Source organism: Lipotes vexillifer, unplaced genomic scaffold (assembly GCF_000442215.2).
Source record: "Lipotes vexillifer unplaced genomic scaffold, Lipotes_vexillifer_v1.1 scaffold2126, whole genome shotgun sequence".
NCBI lineage: Eukaryota > Metazoa > Chordata > Mammalia > Artiodactyla > Lipotidae > Lipotes > Lipotes vexillifer.
Window position 1 is genome coordinate 219,400 of NW_006778599.1, and position 18,625 is coordinate 238,024.

The 18,625-nt window shown below is 36.7% G+C and overlaps 1 pseudogene; it reads left to right on the top strand.

The window, feature by feature from the left end:
• Positions 1 to 16,769, top strand: part of LOC103087350 (tigger transposable element-derived protein 1-like) — a 21,569-nt pseudogene extending 4,800 nt beyond the window's left edge.
• Positions 16,770 to 18,625: the final 1,856 nt, after the last annotated feature.

The window sequence follows — 18,625 nt, forward strand, 5'->3', positions numbered from 1 at the left end:
TTTGCGGTACGCGGACCTCTCACTGCTGTGGCCTCTCCTGTTGCAGAGCACAGGCTCCGGACGTGCAGGCTCAGCGGCCATGGCTCACGGGCCCAGCCACTCTGCGGCATGTGGGATTTTCCTGGACCAGGACACGAACCCGTGTCCCCTGCATCGGCAGGTGGACTCTCAACGACTGCACCACCAGGGAAGCCCCTACTACTAGCTTTTAAATTTGGTCATTGATTTCTTTACATGTAAGTAAATATATTTGTAATCAAGGGAAGTGGAAGAAAATATAATTTCTTTTTATAAAATATTTTTAAGGATCCATGGGCAAGACTAAACTTAACATTTCAGAAAGTGTTAAAACAACATTAGAAATATATGTACCTCATATTTTTTTATTATTTATAGTAATTAGAAAAAAATGAAATATAGAGAAAAATTATCCACTATAACTTGGAATAAAGAAACTAGAGAATATTTTTAATAGAATTTTAATGACAAATCATACAATAAAAGACAGAGTTCTTTATATAGGCTATATTGTCATCAAAGATCTATCACATTGCTCAGAGAGACCAGTATTGGCTGGTCATCATAATAAACGTATTTAAATGAGCTTTGTATGTGCTAGCATATATACTCTTATTCTTTACTTATCTACAATAGGAATAATAATAGGAATGACTTGTTTTATTCGTAAACCTTTCGTTGTTTCATTTAACCGTGATATAATTGTGAGTAAAGTACCTCTTCCCTGGATAAGAATCATTGTGGGCATAATGACCATTACAGTCATAAATTTTCTAAGTTTGATGACAACTGGAAACCCACAAATCCTAGATGCTTAACAAATCCCCAGAATAAGAAAATAAGAAAAACAAAGAAAACTGCACTGAGGTGCATCATTATCACATTGCTCAAAACTAGTTAAATAGAAAATGTCAAAAATAGAAAGAGTAAGGAGATGTTACAAACAGAGATACAAGAATAAGCATGATAGCATATTTTGTATCATAAACAGTTCAGTGAAGCAAATTTTAAAGAACTGAAAGAAAAAAAATCAACCTAGAATTCTATACCCAGCAAAAATTACATTCAAAACAAAGACCTTGTCAGGCATACAAAAGTTGAAAGAATCCGTTAACTGCAGGTTTACACTATATGATAGGTTAAAGCAATTTCTTTAGGCAGAAAGAAAATGATACCGTATGGAAATATGGATCTACCCAAAGGAATGAAGTGCATGAGAAATGGTAACTAGACAGGTAAAGACTCAAGATTTTTTTTCTTATTATTTAACTCTCTAACAGATAAGTAACTGTTTAAACAGAAATAATAACAATGTAATGTGAAGTTTATGATATGTGTAAAATTAAAATGGAAAATAATAGCACAAATATTGAGAGAGGAAAAATGGAGATATATTGTTTTAAGGTTCTTATGCTGTATATATATAGTGGTATATCACTTAAAGGAAGATTGTGGTAAGTTAAGCATGTATCCTGTAAATCCTGAAGCAACCATTAAAACGACAAAGCAAAGAGTTATAGCTAAAAAGCCAACAAAGAAGGTAAAATAATAGAAGTTTTCATTTATCTAAGAAACTGAAATAGGAAAAGAGAAACAAGGAAAAGATGGGACAATTTTTATTTTAATGGCAAAATGATAGAATTTGAATCTAACCATATCAATAATAGATTAAATTTAAATGATGTGGAAACTCCAATTAAAATACAGAGATCATCAGATTGGACAAAAAGCAGTAACCACTTATATGCTGCCTTTGAGAAACAAATTTCGAATACATAGACATAGACAGGAGTAAGTTAAAAGTAAAAGGGTGAAAGAATCTATAGTATCCTAACACTTTATAAAACAAAACCTGAATGATTATACTGATATCAGACAAACTTGTTTTTAGAGCAAAGAATATTACCCAGGGATAAATTTATTTTATAGCAATAAAAGGGTCAATTTAACAAGATTTATGCAACTAATAACAGAGCTTGAAAATATATGAGGCAAGAACTGGTAGAACTATAAGAAGAAATAGATGAACCCACAATTATAGTCAGAGATTTCAATAATAGTCTCTCATTAATGGATAGAACAAGAGCAGAGAAAAATGAGTAAGAACATAGAAGATTCTAAAAGCACTGTGAATTGAATTTATCTAATTGACATTTCTAAGATATTCCACCCCCAAACAAACATTCTTTTTTTTTTTTTTGGCCACACCACATGTGGGATCTTAGTTCCCTGACCAGGGATCAAACCCACCCCCGCTGTAGTAGAAGCCCAGAGTCTTAATCTCTGGACCACCAGGGAAGTCCCAAACATTCTTTTCAAGTACACACAAACAACACCAAGGTAGACTGCATTGGACCCTAAAGCAAATCACACTAAATTTAAAGGGATTCAAGTCTTTCAATGAATGTTACTGATTACAATGGAATTAAGTTAGAAATCACTATCAGAATACTTTCTGGAAAAGTCCTCCAAAATTTAGAAATTAAATAACACTTCTAAACAACATATAAGTCAAAAAAAAAAAGACCAAAGGAAGAATTAGAAGGTACTTGGAATTGAACAAAAATGAAAACTCATTGTATTAGAATTTGTGTGATGCTACTAAAGCAGTATTAAAGGGGAAATGTGTAACACCAAATACCTATGTTAGGAAAGAAAAAAGGTCTCAAATCAATTATTTTGGTGTCCACCATAAGAAACAAGAGAAAGAAGAGCAAAATAAAACCAAGTTAAGTAGGAAAATGAAATAATCAAGATCAGTGCAGAAATCAATGAGAATAAGAGCAAGGTGGCAGGAATAGAAGACCCAGCCCTTGTCCCTCCACAAAGACACTGACTTAACAACATAGGGACCAAAATATCTTTATGGGGACTCCAGAAACCAGTTACGAAGTTGTGGTATCCCACGCAGGTAAAAAGTTGAGAACAGCCACACTGAAATGAGTGATAAGAATTATTTCACTTTATCCCCAGTTACCTCACCCTTAGGTTAGCAGAGCTCATTGCCATTGAAGAGAACTCCAGCTCCCGGCTTCTCCTTGGTGGGAAAGAGAAGAGTAGAACAAGAGTTCAACATGCAATATATTCAGAGGGCTGCCTGAAGGACTTAGTTTCTTTCTCATGTGACTTGGAGCACTGGCATGGTTGGAACCAGCATAGTTTAGACTCCTGGGGCCACTGAAAGTAAGAGAGAATAGGAGTAGCTTGCTCTCATACCAGAGGACCTGCCGTGCTAGACAGAGGCCATTGTTGTTTGGCACTATCAGAAGAATGCACCCAACTCATGGCTTCTTGAGAGGGAGAGATAAGAGTGGGCCATTCATACAGGTGTACCAAGGGTTTCCAGAGGGACTGGTTTCTGACTGGTGTGACTTTGAGCCCTGAACGGGAATCAGGACACTTTGGATGCCTGTAGGCCACTGAAAATGAAAAGGAGCTGGACAACTTGCTGCCGCAGTACCACAGAACCTGCAATGTTGCAGAGAGACACTAGAGGGAGCAAGAGATTATGAGCTACTGAAAGAGAAACTAGCAAAGGTCTCTAGTGGGTAAATTACATCCACAAGAGCAGAGAAGTTGCATCCCCCTGAAAAATGTTTCAGAGCCCCCCAAAATCTCTAGCTGTGTTAATTGATGAAAGGTTTCCCCTGTACAAAGCCAACCTAAAAGTGCTGAGGGAAGTGCTATTTTTTCAAATGAAAGAACTTAGCAAGAATCCCAGAAAAATCACAGTGACACAAAGAGACAGGGAAACATGTTCCAATCAAAGGAACAAAATCAACTGAAACAAAGATCTCTGAATTACCTGTCAAATAATTTAAGTTAATTGTCTTAAAAGAGGTCAGTGACCTGCAAGAGAGCACAGATAGACAACTAAATAAAATCAGGAAAATACATGAACAAAGAGAATATCAATGAAAAGACAAAAAGCATAAAAAAGAACCAAATAGATATTCGGGAGCTGAATAATACAATAACTAAATTGAGAAATTCACTAGACTGGTTTAACCACAGATTTGATCAACCACAAGAAAACAGCAAACTCAATAATTGGTCATTTGAAATGATTGAATCAAAGGAGCAAAGAAGCACCTTCAAGATGGCGGAGGAGTAAGACGTGGAGATCACCTTCCTCCCCACAAATACATCAAAACTACATCTACATGTGGAACAATTCCTACAGAACGCCTACTGGACGCTGGCAGAAGACCTCAGACTTCCCAAAAGATGCCCTCAGGCGACCTACACACAGAGGCGGGGCCAAATCCAAAGCTGAACCCCAGGAGCTGTGCAAACGAAGAAGACAAAGGCAAATCTCTCCCAGAAGGCTCAGGAGCAGAGGATTAAATCTCCACAATCAACTTGATGGGCCCTGCATCTGTGGAATACCTGAATAGACAGCGAATCATCCCAAAATTGAGGAGGTGGACTTTGGGAGCAACTGTAGACTTGGGGTTTGCTTTCTGCATCTAATTTTTTTCTGGTTTTATGTTTATCTTAGTTTAGTATTTAGAGCTTATTATCATTGGTAGATCTGTTTATTGGTTTGGTTGCTCTCTTCCTTTTTTTATTTTATATATATATTTTTTTCCTTTTTCTCTTTTTGTGAGTGTGTATGTGTATGCTTCTTTGTGTGATTTTGTCTGTATAGCTTTGCTTTTGCCTTTTGTCCTAGGGTTCTGATTGTCCATTTTTATTAAAAAAATTTTTTTAATATACTTTTTTTACCCTTGTTATCATTGGTGGATTTGTGTTTTGGTTTGGTTACCGTCTGCTTTCTCTCTTTTTTTTATTACTTTTTAATTTTTAATAATTTTTTCTATTTTAATAACTTTATTTTATTTTATTTTTTCTTGTTTTTTCTCCCTTTTCTTCTGAGCCGTGTGGCTGACACAGTCTTGGTGCTCTGGCCAGGTGTCAGGCTGGAGCCTCTGAGGTGGGAGAGCCGAGTTTAGGACATTGGTCCACCAGAGACCGCCCAGCCCTATGTAATATCAAATGGCAAAGGCTCTCCCAGAGATCTCCATCTCAACACTAAGACCCAGCTCCACTCAATGACCAGCAAGCTACAATGCTGGGTACCCTATGCCAAGAAACTGGCAAGACAGGAACACAAACCCACTCATTAGCAGAGAGGCTGCCTAAAATCATAAAAAGTTCACAGACACCCCAAAACACACCACCAGATGTGGTCCTCACCACCAGAAAGACAAGATCCAGCCTCATCCACCAAAACACAGGCACCAGTCCCCTCCACCAGGAAGCCTACACAACCCACTGAACCAACATTACCCACTGGGAGCAGACACCAAAAGCAACGGGAACTAGAAACCTGCAGCTTGCGAAATGGAGACCCCAAGCACAGTAAATTAAGCAAAATGAGAAAACAGAGAAATACACAGCAGATGAAGGAGCAAGGTAAAACCCACCAGACTAAACAAAGGAAGAGGAAATAGTAGTCTACCTGAAAAAGAATTCAGAGTAATGATAGTAGAGATGATCCACAATCTTGGAAATAGAATGGAGAAAATACAAGAAATGTTGAGCAAGAACCTAGAAGAACTAAAGAGCAAACAAACAATGATGAACAACACAATAAATGAAATTTATTATTCTCTAGAAGGAATCGATAGCAGAATAACTGAGGCAGAAGAATGCATAAGTGACCTGGAGGATAAAATAGTGGAAATAACGACCACAGAGCAGAATAAAGAAAAAAGAATGAAAAGAATTGAGGACAGTCTCATTAACACACTGTTAACATTAAACACACTGACATTTGAATTATAAAAGTCCCAGAAGAAGAAAAAAAAAGGGACTGAGAAAATAGTTGAAGAGGTTATAGTTGAAAACTTCCCTAATATGGGTAAGGAAATAGTCAATCAAGTCCTGGAAGTGCAGAGAGTCCCACGCAGGATAAATCCAAGGAGAAACATAACAAGACACATATTAATCAAACTATCAAAAATTAAATACAAAGAAAAAGATATTAAAATCAGCAAGGGCAAAACAACAAATAACACACAAGGGAATCCCCATAAGGTTAACAGCTGATCTTTCAGCAGAAACTCTGCAAGCTAGAGGGAGTGGAAGCACATATTAAAAGTGATGAAAGGGAAAAACCTACAACAAAGATTATTCTACCCAGCAAGAATCTCATTCAGATTCGACACAGAATTTAAAACCTTTACAGACAAGCAAAGCTAAGAGAATTCAGCATCACCAAACCAGCTCTGCTACAAATGCTAAAGGAACTTCTCTAGGCAGGAAATACAAAAGAAGGAAAAGACTTACAATAACAAATCCAAAACAATTAAGAAAATGGTAATAGGAACATACATATCGATACCTATCTTAAACGTAAATGGATTAAATGCTCCAACCAACAGATAGACTGGCTGGCTGGATACAAAAACAAGACCTGTATATATGCTGTCTACAAGAGACCCATTTCAGACCTAGGGACACATACAGACTGCAAGTGAGGGGATGGAAAAAGATATTCCATGCAAATGGAAATTGAAAGAAAGGGGGAGTAGCAATACTCATATCAGACAAAATAGATGTTAAAATAAAGACTATTACAAGAGACAAAGAAGGACACTACATAATGATTAAGGGATCAATCCAAGAAGAAGTTATAACAATTGTAAATATTTATGCACCCAACATAGGAACACCTCAATACAGAAGGCAAATACTAACAGCCATAAAAGGGGAAATCAACAGTAACACATTCATAGTAGGGGACTTTAACACCCCACTTTAACCAATGGACAGATCATCATCATAAAATGAAAATAAATAGGGAAACACAAGCTTTAAAAGATGCATTAAACAAGAAGGACTTAATTGATATAAATAAGACATCCATCCAAAGACAACAGAATACACTCTCTTCTCAAGTGCTCATGGAACATTCTCCCGGATAGATCATATCTTGGGTCACAAATCAAGCTTTGGTAAATTTAAGAACCTTGAATCATATCAAATATCTTTTCAGACCACAACTCTATGAGACTAGATATCAGTTACAGGAGAAAAACTGTAAAAAATACAAACACATGGAGATGAAAAAATACGCTACTAAATGACCAAGAAATCACTAAAGAAATCAAACAGGAAATCAGAAAATACCTAGAAACAAATAACAATGAAAACACGACGACCCAAAACATATGGGATGCAGCAAAAGCAATTCTAAGAGGGAAGTTTATAGCAATACAGTCCTACCTCCAGAAACAAGAAAAATCTCAAATAAACAAACTAACTTTACACCTAAAGCAATTAGAGAAAGACAAACAAAAATAACCCCAAAGTTAGCAGAAGGAAAGAAATCATAAAGATCAGATCAGAAATAAATGAAAAAGAAATGAAGGAAACGACAGCAAAGATCAATAAAACTAAAAGCTGGTTCTTTGAGAAGGTAAAAACTGATAAACCATTAGCCAGACTCATCAAAAAAAAAAAAAAAGGGAGAAGACTCACATCAACAGAATTAGAAATGAAAAAGGAGAAATAACAACTGACACTGCAGAAACACAAAGGATCATGAGACACTACTACAAGCAACTCTATGCCAAAAAAATGGACAACCTGGAAGAAATGGACAAATTCTTAGAAAAGCACAACCTTCTGAGACTGAACCAGGAAGCAATAGAAAATATAAAGAGACCAATCGCAAGCACTGAAATTGAAAGTGTGATTTAAAATGTTACAAAAAACAAAAGCCCAGGACAAGACAGTTTCACAGGCAAATCCTATCAAACATTTAGAGAAGAGCTAACACCTATTCTTCTCAAACTCTTCCAAAATAAAGCAGAGGGAGGAACACTCCCAAACTCATTCTAGAAGGCCACCATCACACTAATACCAAAACCAGACAAAGATGTCACAAAGAAAGAAAACTACACGCCAATATCACTGATGAACATAGATGCAAAAATCCTCAAAAAAATACTAGCAAACAGAATTCAACAGCACATTAAAAGGATCATACACCATGATCAAGTGCAGTTTATCCCAGGAATGCAAGGATACTTCAATATATGCAAATCAATCAATGTGATACACTATATTAAGAAACTGAAGGATAAAAGCCATAGACAATCTCAATAGAAGCAGAAAATGATTTTGACAAAATTCAACACCCATTTATGATAAAAACTCTTGAGAAAATGGTCAGAGAAGGAACCTACCTCAACATAATAAAGGCCATATATAACAAACCCACAGCCAACATCGTTCTCAATGGTGAAAAACAGAAAACATTTCCTCTAACATCAGGAATAAGACAAGGTTGCCCACTCTCACCGCTATTATTAAACATAGTTTTGGAAGTTTTAGCCACAGCAATCAGAGAAGAAAAAGAAAGAAAAGGAATCCAAATCATAATAGAAGAAGTAAAGCTGTCACTGTTTGCAGATGACATGATACTATATAGAGAGAATCCTAAAGATGCCACCAGAAAACTACTAGAGCTAATCAGTGAATTTGGTAAAGTGGCAGGATACAAAATTAATGCACAGAAATCTCTTGCACTCCTATACACTAAAGATGAAAAATCTGAAGAAGAAATTAAGGAAACAATCCCATTTACCATTGCAACAAAAAGAACAAAATACCTAGGGGTAAACCTACCTAAGGAGACAAAAGACTTGTATGCAGAAAACTAAAAGACACTGATGAAAGAAATTAAAGATGATACAAACAGATGGAGAGATATACCTTGTTCTTGGATTAGAAGAATCAACATTGTGAAAATTACTATACTACCCAAAGCAATCTACAGATTCAGTGCAATCCCTATCAAGCTACCAATGGCATTTTTCACAGAACTAGAGCAAAAAATTTCACAATTCGTATAGGAACACAAAAGTTGCCGGATAGCCAAAGCAATATTGAGAAAGAAAAATGGAGCTGGAAGAGTCAGGCTCCTGGACTTCAGGCTATACTACAAAGCTACTGTAATCAAGACAATATGGTACTGGCACAAAAACAGAAATATAGATCAATGGAACAGGATATAAAGCCCAGAGATAAACCCACACACATATGGTCACCTTATCTTTGATAAAGGAGGCAGGAATGTACAGTGGAGAAAAAACAGCCTCTTCAATAAGTGGTGCTGGGAAAACTGGACAGTTACAAGTAAAAGAATGAAACTAGATCACTCCCTGACACCATACACAAAAATAAACTCAAAATGGATTAAAGACCTAAATGTAAAGCCAGACACTAAAAATCTCTTAGAGGAAAATATAGGCAGAACACTCTGTGACACAGCAAGATCCTTTTTTGACCCACCTCCTAGAGAAATGGAAATAAATACAAAAATAAACAAATAGGACCTAATGAAACTTAAGGGCTTTTTCACAGCAAAGAAAACCATAACGAAGACGAAAAAACAACCCTCAGAATGGGAGAAAATATTTGCCAATGAAGCAAGTGACAAAGGATTAATCTCCAAAATTTACAAGCAGTTCATGAAGCTCAATATCAAAAAAACAAACAACCCAATCTAAAAATGGGTGGAAGACCTAAATACACATTTCTCCAAAGAAGATATATAGAATACCAACAAACACATGAAAGTACGCTCAACATCACTAATCATTAGAGAAATGCAAATCAAAACTACAATGAGGTATCACCTCACACCAGTCAGAATGGCCATCATCAAAAAATCTACAAACAATAAATGCTAGAGAGGGTGTGGAGAAAAGGGTACCCTCTTGCACTGTTGTTGGGAATGTAAATTGCTACAGCCACTATGGAGAACAGTATGCAGGTTCCTTAAGAAACTACAAACAGAACTACCATATGACCCAGCAATCCCACTACTGGGCATATACCATGAGAAAACCAGAATTCAAAAAGAGATATGTACCCCAATGTTCACTGCAGCACTATTTACAATAGCCAGGACATGGAAGCAACCTATGTGTCCATTGACAGATGAATGGATAAAGAAGGTGTGGTACATATATACAATGGAATATTACTCAGCCATAAAAGGAAACAAGGGGCTTCCCTGGTGGCGCAGTGGTTGAGAGTCCACCTGCCGATGCAGGGGACACGGGTTTGTGCCCCTGTCTGGGAGGATCCCACATGCCGCGGAGTGGCTGGGCCCGTGAGCCATGGCCGCTGAGCCTGCGCGACCGGATCCTGTGCTCTGCAACGGGAGAGGCCATAACAGTGAGAGGCCTGTGTACCGCAAAAAAAAACAAACAAACAAACAAACGAAATTGAGTTATTTATAGTGAGGTGGATCGACCTGGAGTCTGTCATACAGAGTGAAGTAAGTCAGAAAGAGGAAAACAAATACTGTATGCTAACACATATGTATGGAATCTAAAAAAAAAAAAAAGATTCTGATGAACCTAGGGGCAGGACAGGAATAAAGACGCAGTTGTAGAGAATGGACTTGAAGATACAGGGAGGGGGAAGGGTAAACTGGGACGAAGTGAGAGAGTAGCACTGACATTTATATACTACCAAATGTGAAAAGATAACTAGTAGGAAGCAGCCTCATAGCACAGGGAGATCATCTTGGTGCTTTGTGACCATCTAGAGGAGTGGGAAAGGGAGGGTAGGAGGGAGACACAGGACGGAGGGGATATGGGGATATATGTAAACGTATAGCTGATTCACTTTGTTGTACAGCAGAGGCTAACCCAACATTGCAAAGCAATTATACTCCAATAAAGATGTTAAAAATAAATAATTTAAAAAACTAGAAAATAAATAAAATTCACTTTCTTCTATTACATTTATTTCCTAATATGTTCTACCCATTGTATATGTATTTTTATTTAGTATTAAGAATTATTTTAAAGCATAACCTTTTTTATAAATCAAAGGAGTTAGATAATATCACACATCGAATTCTCTTTATCCTCAGAGTAAGGAGGAAACAATGGGCACTAGAAAGAGTATTTATTGAGCATCAACTGTATAAAAGCCCCTACACTCTAAGCATAAATACTAGATTTTCATTATCCTGTTTAATTATTTGCACTCTCAGTGTTCTACCACACACCTGAGATGGCCAGGTCTCTACATCTTTCCTGCTTGGTGGCATCATCCTACTATTACTGCCCTCCTCATTCAGCTCAGATCCCATTACCTATTATTTCAAACACTCAATCTCTTTCCCTGCCATCCTCTTTGGCTTTTCCTCCCAGTCATCTGCCAAAATCCTAACAATTATCCGCCATCTCCGAGCTTGCTTCCAGGTTGCTGAAATCTGCTAGAAAATATAACCAACAACAGGGATGCAGACTGAAGCTTTCCAATTTCACATATTTCAAGAACTCCTATAGGTTTCTGAATGCATAACAAGCCAAAAAATTTGAGGGGAGGGAGGATATAGAAAACTAAGGTTCTACCCAGTATATTTAGCTCTATGGAAGTTATCAGATTGTCAAATCTTAGAAAATAAAATTTAATTTTATCACTAACAGCTTGTTGGAGCTGTAGCTATCAATCTACCAAGTGGCAAGATAATAAGCACAGATAGACTTTATGATGACTCGCTCTCTGATATGATAACCATTTGCAAAGACTACACTTAAGCGACCTGCAGTTTATTAGTATAAATTGAATGGAGTTTTTCCTTATGAACCCAATCTGCCAAAAACCAAATCTATATTTTTCTCACAGTTTTTAAATTTAACCCAAGGGCACCTAATGTCATTATTCTGGCTCTACACGTATGTAATATGGTTGAAGTTAGGAACCTGCCAACTTTTTCCCTTTAAATACTTATCATTTCATTCACCTTAGCCTTATCTGTGAAGCAGTGATAAGATTTAGCTCATCTATCAGTTCCTTTCCTACTTCTATGTGAGAAAACTGGAGTTTAAAAAATATATCCCCTTGGGGCTTCCCTGGTGGCTCAGTGGTTGGGGGTCCGCCTGCCGATGCGGGGGGCGCGAGTTCGTGCCCCGGTTCAGGAGGATCCCACATGCCGCGGAGCGGCTGGGCCCATGAGCTGTGGCTGCTGGGCCTGCGCGTCCTAGGGAGAAAAGTCTTTCTTCCTCCAGCCCGGGGAGAAGCTGGAACAAGGCATCCAGAACGTATACGTGCTGTCGGAACAGCAGGGGCTGCTACTGAGGGCCCTGCGGCCCCTGGAGGAGGGGGCTCTTTCAACAGTTGTCTCTAAATCTAAACTTTTAAGCACATAGTTTTATCACTTCTTTTTTTTTTAATCTGTGGTTAAAGGACCTTATTCTGTTTTCAGTACCTATTTTAAATTTTATCTAATGTGTAGACCACCAAGCAGAAAATAAAAGGACATGTTTTTGTTAGCAAAGAACAAATGGCTAGAATGAAAATTAGTCTTCTACCCATTATACACACTGAATGCTTATGGGAAAAACATAAAGACCCTGGATTGATTACTGACTTTTCTTTCTGATCACTTCAATACAATTGATTTAGAAATTCAGGGCTATCTATCTAATTGTCAAACTCAAGGTTTAAAATCTTTACTTAATAACTCTTCCACTGCTCATTCCTGTCGATTACTTTCCTCTTAATCCTGTATCTGTTCTCCCTGTTATCTTGTCTTTTAATTCAAGTTGTATTTACAATATTCTTTTCCCCTCCCCTCTGCCTCTTCCCCTTTCTCTCCATCTCTCCCCCCACCACACACACACATTCAGTTAGCCTCTAATACCTCTTGGTCAACCCGCAAACCTCTCCACCATCGGTCATCTCTTTTCCACATCAACTACCACAAACATGGTTTGGGTATTTAATGACTCTTAAGTGGCAAAGCATAATAACCATTAACTGATTTCCTTCTCTAATCTACTTGTTTTTAGCCTTTGGGAGTTTCAGATTCCTTTGAAAATCTGATGATAGCTTTAGATCGTCTTCCCAGAAAAATCCCAACACATGAACTTCACCACACAGTTTCTGATGATTAGCAGAGTTATAGAAGCCAGAACACAAGCATTGGTCTGAAAATTTGTTCTTGTTTCCCTCACTTCCAATCTACCTCTATCCCCCTGCCACTTTAATCCTAATGTATTAGTGAATCATATTAATTTCCTCAAAAAGCTTGTTCAACCCCACTATTTGTTGAATTCAGTCTAAATATTCTGGACTCAAAATTCTATAGGCCACAGCTTTAATTCCTGTGAGACTCACCATTACCTCACTCTGTGGAGCCCACAGTCTAGCACGAATTGACATTCACTGTATTTGCTGCCATGCTGTCCTTTCTTTGCTGATTTTTTTCCTGCCTAGATGCTCTCTATCCCAATTAAAATATACCAATGCCCCAACCCAAGAGATTCTGAATTAGTCAGTTTGGGGTACAGCAGGGGCATCAAGGGCTTTAAAGCTTTCCAGGTCTCTCAATGCACAGCAAAGTTTGAAACCACTGATGCAGATAATCTGTCTAATACTCTAATCCCTCAGTTCTTTTTCCATTTTAATAATCTTTTCCTTTAGCCCCAACCCAGAAGATAACATTGTAACCAAATGAAAGGCAATGCTTTTTTAAATAGGACACAAAAAGCACCAGCTATAAATGAAAATGTGTTCAATTAGACTTGATTTAAGTGAAGAACTAATGTTCATCAAAAGACAAAACTGGAAGAAGATATTTTAAATATATTTACTTGTAAAGTACTCATCTATAATATATTAAAACTCCTGAAAATTAGCAAGAAAATGGCAGGAAAAAAATTTTAAATGTGAAAAAGACTTGAATAGGCATTTTATTAATGATAGTACACTTATCTAAGTGACCAATGATAAAATAAAAGGATGGGCAATATCATGAGTTATAAGGGGCATGCAAATACTCACTACAGTAAGACACTACTATGCATTGAGAAGACTGAATAAATAGTTTGACCACAAAAAGTGGTGGGTAGCAAATTCAGAACTAACATTTTCTTACACTGCTCTTACTCATGTAAAACCACTTTGGAAAACGACTTCACAGTATCTATGAAAGCTGAACATAACTGAATGTATACATCCTTATGAGCTGTTGGCAATTTTACCCTTAGGTATCATCCCCAGAATGATGTTCACACACACAAGACAGGTAAATATAGCATTATTCAAAATAGCCAAAATGGTAAGAATATTGTTTCATTGTACAGTAATTAGACAAATAGTCACATATTCATGCAATGGAATACTATACAGCAATTTAAGATAACAAATTACTGCTATATGCAGCAACATGGACATGATGCCTAATGAATTAAGCCAGAGAAGAGTGCACTCTGTGTGGTTTTATTTACATAAATTTAAAGTGACCAAATTAAACCGTGGTGGTAGAAACCAGCATATCAGTGACTTTTTAATACTTAGATGGAGGTAATGACTGATAGGAACATGAGAAAGCCTTCTGGGCTGCTGGATAGTGTTCTATATTTTGATTTGGGTGATGGTTACCATAAGCATATTCACCTCATAAAAAATTTGTTGAACTATACAGTTACCTAGATGTACATTTTATAATATACTTGAATACAATGTTTTCAAAAAGGAAGTAAGATCTGTACAGGCGTGCCTAGTTTTATTGTGCTTCACTTTACTTCGCTTTGTAGATATTGCATTTTTTACAAATTGAAGGTTTGTGGCAACCCTGCCTCAATCAAGTCCATAGGCACCATTCTTCCGACATGCAGTATTGGAAAGTATATTTCACTTCATGTCTCTGTGTCACATTTTGATAATTCTCACAATGTTTCAAACTTTTTCATTATTATTATATTTTTTATGGTAACCTATGATCAGTGATCTTTGATTTTGCTGTTGTAACTTTTGGGAGCATCACGAACAGTGCCCTGATTAGACAGTGAGATTAATGGATAAATGTTGTGTGCGTTCTGACTGTTCCACCAACCAGCCAGTCCCCCATCTCTCTTACTCTCCTCACTCCTCCCTGTTCCCTGAGACACAACAATATTGAAATTAGGCCAATTAATAACCCTACAATAACTTCTAACTGTTCATGTGAAAGGAAGAGTTGCACATCTCTCACTTTAAATCAAAAACTAGAAATGATTAGGTTTAGTGAGGAAGGCATGTTGAAAGCTGAGATAGGCCAAAGGCTAGGCCTCTTGCACCAGTTAGCCAAGCTGTGAATGCAAAGTTGTTGGAGGATATTAAAAGTGCTACTCCAGTGAACACACAAATGATAAGAAAGCAAAACAGCCTTATTGCTGATATGGAGAAAGTGTTAGTGGTCTGGATAGAAGATCAAACCAGCCACAATGTTCCCTTAAGCCAAAGCTTAATCCAGAGCAAGGCTCTAACTCTGTTTAATTTTATGAAGGCTGAGAGAGGTGAGGAAGCTGCAGAAGAAAATTTTGAAGCTAGCAGAGGTTGGTTCATGACATTGAAGGAAAGAAGCCATCTCCATAACATTAAAGTGAAAAGCGAAGCAGCAAGTGCTGATATAGAAGCTGCAGAAAGTTATCCCGAAGATCTAGCTAAGATAATTCATGAAGGTAGTTATACTAAACAACAGACTTTCAATGTAGATGGAACAGCCTTGTTCAACAGATAGAACAGTCTCTATTGGAAGAAGATGCCATCTAGGACTTTCATAGCTAGACAGAGCTCAATGTCTTCCAAGCTTCAAAAAAATAGGCTGACTCTCTTGTTAAGGGCTAAGGCAGCTGGTGACTTTCAGTTGAAGCCAGTGCTCATTTACCATTCCAAAAATCTTAAGTCCCTTAAGAATTATGCTAAATCTACTCTGCCTGTGCTCTATAAATGGAACAATAAAGCCTGCAAGACAGTACATCTGTTTACAACATAGTTTATTGAATATTTTAAGCCCACTGTTGACATCTATGCTCAGAAAAAAAAGACTTCTTTCAAAACATTACTCCTCATGGACAGTGCACCTGATCACCAAGAGCTTTGATGGAGATGTACAATGAGATTAATGTTGTTTCATGCCTGCTAACGCAATATCCATTATGGATATGGGCCAAGGAGTGATTTCAACTTTCAAGTTTTATTATTTAATAAATACATTTCTTAAGGCTATAGCTGACATAGATACTGATTCCTCTGATGGATCTGGGCAAAGTAAATTGAAAATCCTCTGGAAAGGATTTACCATTTTAGATGTCATTAAGAACCTTCATGATTCATGGAAAAAGGTCAAAGTATCAACATTAACAGGAGTTTGGAAGAAGTTGATCCAACCCTCATGGATGACTTTGTGGCGTTCAAAACTTTTGTGGAGGAGGTAACTGCAGATGTGGGATTAACAAAAGAACTTGAATTAGAAGTGGAACCTGAAGATGTGACTGAATTGCTGCAATCTCATGATAAAACTTTCACAGATGAAGAGTTGTTCCTTATGGATGAACAAAGAAAGAGGTTCCTTAAGATGGAAACTACTCCTGGTGAAGATGCTGTGAAGATTGACAAAATGACAGCTAAGGGTTTAGAATAGTACGTAAACTTAGTTGTTAAAACTGTGGCAGGATTTGAGAAGACTGACTCCAATTGTGAAATAAGTTGTGGGTAAAATACTATCAAACAGCATCGCATGCTACAGAGAAACCATTCATGAAAGGAAGAGTCAGTCGATGTGGCAAACTTCACTGTTGTATTATTTTCAGAAACTGTCACAGCCACCCCAGTGTTCAGCAACCACCACCCTGACCAGTCAGCAGCCATCAGCATTGAGGTAAGACCCTCCACTAGCAAAATGATTACAACTCACTGAAGGCTCAGATGATGGTAGCATTTCTTAATCAGTAAACTATTTTTAAACTAAGATATGTACATTGTTTTTTATTAGACATAATGCTATTGCATACTTAGTAGACTACATTATGGTGTAAACACAACTTTAAATGCACTGCAAAACCTAAAAATTTGTGGGATTCACTTTATTTTGATATTTACCTTATTGCAATGATCTGGAAGAGAACCCCCAAACTCTCCAAGGTATGCCTATATGTATTTACATATCACATGGGTAGAGCTTTAAGATACATCACTATCTGTAGAAGGGCAAACTTTATGTAAAAAAGGAAATATGATTTGGAAAATTATGGGTCATACATTAGTGGTGAACACTGATGTATTTTTTCTGGATATTCAGTAGTGGTACAGTTGTCCCTCAGCATCTGCAGAGGATTGGCTCCAGGAACCCCCATGTATATCAAAATCTGTAGATGCTCAAGTCCTTTAGTCAGCTCTCCACATCCACCTTTCTGCATCCACAGATTCAACCAGCCTCAGATTGTGTATCAATATTTATTGAATATGTATCAATATTTATTGAAAAAAATTCTGTGTATTTGTGGACCGTGCAGTTCAAACCCATGTTGTTTAAGGGTCGACTGCATTGTCATGTTATAAACAACCCGTATTTGGTGATAATGACGCCCATGCCACACTGATTCTGTGATACTGATAAGGAGAACTAGGGACATGGGTGCTCAGACAAGAGTTGAACTAGGAAGATGTAAACCCTTCCTACAGAGTTGGGACACATGATGGGTATTGCCCATTCTCCCATAGTCAGAGGTAGTAGTAGCCTGCAATAACTGGTTTATTCTCATATGAGATTTCAGTTTGACGGACACGTATTTGCCTAATGAACATTCTAACATCCAGGAAATAATTATTTTTTTTCTTGAAACAACTCCTGGATCCTCCAAATAATTTTACAATTCTTTCACTTTCTGGAAAATATGAATGCATCACTATTAAGAGGAAAACAAATTTGTCTCTCTAAATTATACAGTCTACTCAATATTTTCAAATAGAGGCAATGCAAGATTAATTTAGGTCACCAAGTTTATAATTTCCATTAAAATAAAGTTAAATATTGATTAGATATCAAATGCTATGGTTATTCCAAACTAAAATTACCAATTCTATACAGTAAATTAACAACATAGAAAAATTATTATGCCTGTTAAAAAATTTATTGTAACATATTTAAAGGTTATACTTTCAATCACCAAGAAGCTATTCTCTTTTGTAGACAATCTATATTAAGCACAATATATATTAGAGATTCTGTTATTGATGTACTTTCATAAAATACTGGTAAGCTCCTTATATCTTAGCAACAAGCAGAAATACAAAATCTATTTTTACTCTTCCCCCTATTTTTTCCTAATAATTTTCTTTTATCTGCCTGGAGAAACCTGGTCAATGTATCATCATATAACACATATGTTAAAGTACATACAATTCCAAAAGCCTCAAGCTTATATCCAGCATTCAGATTTTTCGCATCTAAAACTATATTATTTAATTGTGAACCATGATAACTTTTATAACTGAAATTATAAATTTTCAAAATTAATAATAATTACTAAGATATTTAAATATATATTTTTGCTGACTATATTAGAATGCTTTAAAATAGCTAGAAAGTATATTCAATTGACTAACATTATATTTAATGGTAAGAAGCACATATTTTTAGGACTTTAGACTAAATTTTTTTTAAATAAAAAGGTTGGATATATCTTAAAATCAATTTGTGTGGGCCCATGCCCTTAAAGACACCTCACCAGAGAAAGTATATAGATGGCAAATAAGCATAGGAAAAGATGTTTCACATCACATGTCATTAAAAATTCAAATT